Source organism: Brassica oleracea, chromosome C6, assembly GCF_000695525.1.
Source record: "Brassica oleracea var. oleracea cultivar TO1000 chromosome C6, BOL, whole genome shotgun sequence".
Lineage (NCBI taxonomy): Eukaryota > Viridiplantae > Streptophyta > Magnoliopsida > Brassicales > Brassicaceae > Brassica > Brassica oleracea.
Window position 1 is genome coordinate 12,232,959 of NC_027753.1, and position 5,900 is coordinate 12,238,858.

Genomic DNA, 5,900 nt, shown 5'->3' on the forward strand with positions numbered 1-5,900 from the left:
TCCTGAGGGTGATTGGTTCGTCATCTTCTCCTTTGATCACAACAGTCCCTTCCTTCTCAACTTGATGAATTGAATTATCGGCGGTAATAGTAACTTCTTTCCCATCATGACGTTAAAGACTAGAAAATTGCTTCTCATCTCCGGTAATATGATGGCTACATCCCGAGTCCACAATCCAATCATTTCTTGAGTTCTTAATTGTGGGTGTACCTGGATGTGTAGCCTCCACCGTGAAACATTTCCCCCATTCTTCGTCTTCAGTATGCCTTTTTGACTCCACCATATTTGTTTCCTTCAACTTGACTCGACAATCCCTTTTGAAATGCCCAAGCTTTCCACACCGGTAGCACTTGAACTTTTTCTTATCCATTGATGATCTTTCACTTCCATCATTGTGTCTTGAACCTCCATCTTTGTTTTTTGCTTTGAAGCTTTGTTGTCTCCGAGCTTCAAAGGCGCTTCCCGAGTCATCAATGATTTTTACTCCTGACATTTGCATGGCTAATGACTCTTGCAAAGCTAGCAAATTCTCAAACTCTTCCAAGGAAGGCTGTGTAGCCCATCCTTTAACCGAAGTCACAAACGGCGTATATTCGGGCCGTAAACCTTGAATAATAGACCGCTTCAACCGTGCTTCAGAAACTGACTCCTTCGGATTTAGAGTATTAATCTCAGATCATATGATTTTTACCTTGATAAAAAACTCAGAGATTGAAGACTCCTCCTGCTTCGCATTCGCAAGCTCATTCTCCAATAATTGTAGCTTAACCTCATTCTTCTTGTTGAACAATTGATTTAAAGCTTGCCAAATGGAGATAGCGGAAGTACACCTTGAGACATGCTCAAATATGCTTGATGATATTGACCTCTTCAAAGCAAACTCCGCCTTGGCATTCTTTCGTATCCACTCCTTTGTCGCTTCCGGGGTTGCAGCATTTCCCCTTGGTGGTGTTGTGCTATTACCACCGATGACATCCCATAAGTCCTCACTCACCAAGTATGACTCCATGCATGACTTCCATAACCGGTTGTTAGATTGGTTTAAGAATTTCATTCCCAATCCAACAACACGACCCATTGATTCCATAGAATAAACTCGAGCTCTCTTTAAAACCCGATCTTGATGAGCACAAGATTAGCTTGGCTCTGATACCATGTAAAGAAAAAACACTGATAGTGCTTAGCACTAGCCCAAGACAGTAGTACCCGAGAAACCCAAAAAAAAAAACAAGAAAACCTCTAAGTACGAAGAATAATATGGAAGAACTCTCAAAGAGACTTGGAGAACTTTGAGTAGAACACTCTTTCTTTCTTTAAGAAAATATTCTTATTACTTTTCTTGTTCAACTTCTTGTGTTATGTTACAAATGAGAGGATGAGGAAGTATTTTTATAGCCTCCTAAACTATCTTACAAATATCTAGATTATTCTACTATAACCTCTTTACTTCCTAGATATTTTCTTATTCTCTAGATTTTCCTACTATAATATCTAGATTTTTACTACTAATACTTATCTAAAAAAACTCTCTAGAACACTTGAGGAGGTGATGATCTTTTAGGATTTTTCTAGAGAGATTCTAGAACTTGAATTTAATTTTAGGTTGTCCAATAAGACATTATTAGAACCCATAATTAAGCATAGCATAAAATCAATTTTAACTTCAATAATAGAGTAGTTGAGGAACTCAGGTGATAGAATTCATCCATGCATCATTGTAATTCTTGAGTGGATTCATCAATAAAACAGTAGATCAGATCCTTTATCCTATCACGCTCTCCATGCATCTCCAATGGCCTCTAAACCAAAGACCTATCTCATCTCGGAACAAAGAGAACTAAAACATAGATAAGATTATGAAAGAGACAACAACAACAAGAAAGAGAGCTCGCCTCAGGTGCTTTGGAAGCCACCGGAGATGAGAAGCGGCTGACACTATTGAGAGCTCGGGAGAAGCAGCTACAACCTAATGTTTTTAGTCCCTTTATACAAACCTTAAAAACATCAAATGCAAACAAACATTAAATTTCCAATATCTACTCATGTATAAAATCAAGAAATATGACCATAATTTTAATCAAAGCAAACAACTTGTTTGAACAATATACATCTGATATACTTAATTATTTATGTTAAAGATGTGTTCGTTTTTATGTAATGATCTTCATTTTCATCTTTGTTACTTAGTCTTTTCAATTCAACATTCTTAATTTGTATATGCGTTACATTCAATCAGAAATTTTTCAATCAAAACGAGAAAATGAACTTCAGTACCAAAAGTGTATCTTTCTGTTAATCTTACTGTGCCAGTCTCTTATATGAACCACCCTATAGTGTATCAATCTCATCTTCTCCGTAAAGCCAAGGAAAAATTTGTATTTAATCGTCGGCTGCTTCACGATTTCCTTGTCCTGAAGATACTTTTTTCATTGTAGCTTATCACCAGGACGGTGTTACTCCTAAGAGCATTTTCAACTCATTGTTATTTTAACCTCTATAATAGCATTTAGATGTTAAATTTCTCCAACCCACCTCTATTTCTTCCTCTATAATAGAGATCTCTATTTATTCCTGTATTTATAGAGGAAAAAATAGCATTCCTCTACTTTTTACTCTACATTTAGAGATTGCTATTTTAGAAGAATACATTAGAGTCGTCTATTTTAGAAGTGAAAATAACAAAATACATTGGAGATGATCTAATGACACTAAGTCTGTAAGTTCTGATACCTATTCGTCATGTCAAACCATCGACTATTGAAGCTTAGGCAATCATGATCTTTCATTCATATAAGAATTAAGAGAGATTGATGCTCAGTTATTTACTTACTTTGTTTGTTATTTTGTTTTTTATAGTTGCTGAATAAAAATTAAAGGTTCGACCAGTTTATGCCTTGAACCGAAATTGAACTAAAACAAACGAACCATGCACTATTTGGTTCGGTTCAATATGAATGCCCTAGGCCCTCGAACTCTATATTATATTTTAGAGATTGCCTTCGGTGATTTGCATTCATCTCTCTCGCATACTTATCATATCATGAATTCAATCCCTCTTGAACTTTTTCACGAGATATTTTCTAGATTACCTACCAAGTCAATAGGGAGGTTTCGTTGCGTGTCGGAGGAAACATCTCCTCTATTACTCCCTTATGTGAAAACTGAAAAGCCAATCTCCCGAAGACCTCATCTAAAATCATTTTTTTTTAATGAAAAAATTAAGTTAATTACTTGTTTTCCCTTTAAAAATCAACCCTAAATATATATGTTTTATTTCTTATTTACTTTTTTTTTCCTTTATCTCTTCTTATCTCTACGACGGTTCTCTTTTCATTCTTTCTCTCTGCGACTTCTTCTTCTTCTCTCCCTCTCCGCGACTTCTCTTTCTCGTGTTCTTTCTTCTGTCTTCTTCTCCGTCAAATCAATTTGTTTCCTCTTGTTTCTTCTTGTTTCCTATTCTCTCTTCTTCAATTAACCCTGAGATTAGATCTGAAAACCAAAAGCAAAAACAAATCTACGGTGGCTCAGAACTTCATGTGACGATGAAGAAGGTGACGAAAACGGAGAAGAAAAGGTGGCGAACCTACCTGAGATGCAGCGTTTAAACCTATGGTTATGGATCTACAGTCCTAGATCTACAATCCTAGATCTACAATTCTAGAAATTCTGGGTTTTTTTATTATAGGGTTCTTCATGTTCTGGGTTTTTAAAATATATTTTAGGGTTCTTCATGTTCTTTATTTGAAGGATTTTTGTATGTTTCATGTTTTTTATTCATTTCATTTTAGATCTGAATAACTCAGTATAGCGATGTATACCTAACACGTTGACTACGTATTACCGTTATAATTCGGTATAACTAGTATAACTCGGTATATCTTATTCGCTAGTAGTATGCAGTATAACTAGTGAAACTCAGTATAGCCAGTATAACTAGTGAAACTCAGTATAACTAGTATAACTTAGTAGAACTCAGTATAATTACACGTCAGTAGTACCCAGTATAACCAAGTATAATTCAGTATAACTAAACATCAGTATTACCTGGTAGAACAAAGTACAACTAAGTAAAACAATACGATATAATGGTTATGCCTCTGGTTTGTTCTGTTTACGTCGTGAGCCAATCTCAAATGAGATGAGGAGGATGTGGAGGATTTGGAGGATGAGGAGTCTACAGCCCATGTGATATGTAATCCTAGCACATGACAGTCACTTTTGTTACCTAAAGTGAGGACAAGCAGTTATAATAACTCTTTAGGGTTTGATCCGATTGGCAAAGGTATTCAAGGTAGTGTCATCCAAAGCTACCTATTCATCTTGTTCCAATGTTCATAATATTCTTACATTAGGAACTGGAGAAATAAGGAGGAGGAAGATCAAATCTCACTTACCCCATTATCCTAGGTCAGAAGGGATATTCAGCAATGGAGATTTATATATATTACTTGGCTTTATATTCAAAAAAATATAAATATTACTTGGCTCGAGGAAACGATGCAACTTACTATATAGTTGGCTTTGATGCTCGGTCTGAGAAATTCAACAGGATTTATTGATGTTCATGCTACAAGATTGGTTAACTATAAGGGTAAATTATGTCTGATTAGTTGGCAATGTCATTCCCGTAAGCAAGTATGACTATGTGGGTTCGAGAGGATGTCGAGAAAAATGATTGGTCGGAACATGCCTACACTCTGAAAGGTGATAAATTCTCTGGCATTGGCTATTATCTTTCAAACGTTTCCGTAGTTGGAATAACAGCGACCGGTGAAATTGTTTTGATGAAGAACTATTATAACTCCAACCCATTTTATGTTTTCTACTTCCACCCCGAAATGAACACTGTCAAACGCCTTGAAGTCCAAGGTTTTGAGGAATTTGGTAGAGTTTACGCATTTGTAGACCATGTCCAAGATCTTACGTTTTTAATATGAAACCTCACCAGCTGAAACAGATCGTACGTTTTAGGTATGAAAGCATTAACAAATTTGATGCTCTTAGTCTTTCAGAGGATGTATGATTTACAGGTGTCAAAACAAAATCCCTTCTTCCAGTCGTCTAAATGCTCCATTTTAATAAAACGTGTATTTATTATAAAATAAGGAGAAAGTTTGTATCTTTATTAGACAATAAGAAGCCCTTTACATAGGGAATTACATAAGTATGAAACTCTAATACAATATGGGCTATAAAATACAAAGACATAAGAATATGAGCCTCTGAATATGGGCTTCCACCAGACCTTGGTTTATAACACTCCCCCTTGGAAGATCATCTCCGAAGTGGTTTGTAATACGCTTTGGATGTTGCCTCATTAAAACCTTAACAGGAAAACCCAATGGGATAAAACTATGGTGAAGGAAAAAGAGTACAACACGTATTACTCCCCCTGTTGAGTACATCTCTGGATGTCAGTAACACCTTAGTAATTAGATTCACTAAATCCTCGCTTGAGTGAACTTAGACGGACAAACAACCTGTATCACCAAAATAATTTACCCTTCTTCGGGTAGGTTAGTATCAAATGGACCTAAGTCTTTAGTTCCTTGTAGGTAACAAAAATATGTATAATCCCGTTCTAGTGCCTTTGGGTCGATCATGAGCTATATCTAGCTAATAGATTACGGCAAATTATTTATCTAGCCTTGTATGGCTCGCCAAATCCGTCAAAACTGTATGGCACTTAGACATGGCATTTCGGGACCAAAGATCTCCTCATTTTCTTCATTAGGACCGAAATTATCTTTTCTAAACTGAGGAACCTTATAATTACGGGACTTGTCAATTCGTAAGCTTAGTCCATATCAAACTTCTTGAGCATGTTATCTACGTATGTCATTTGATGCATAAGGATTTTCTTTTCAAGGTGCTCAATGTATAATCCAATATATAATCTT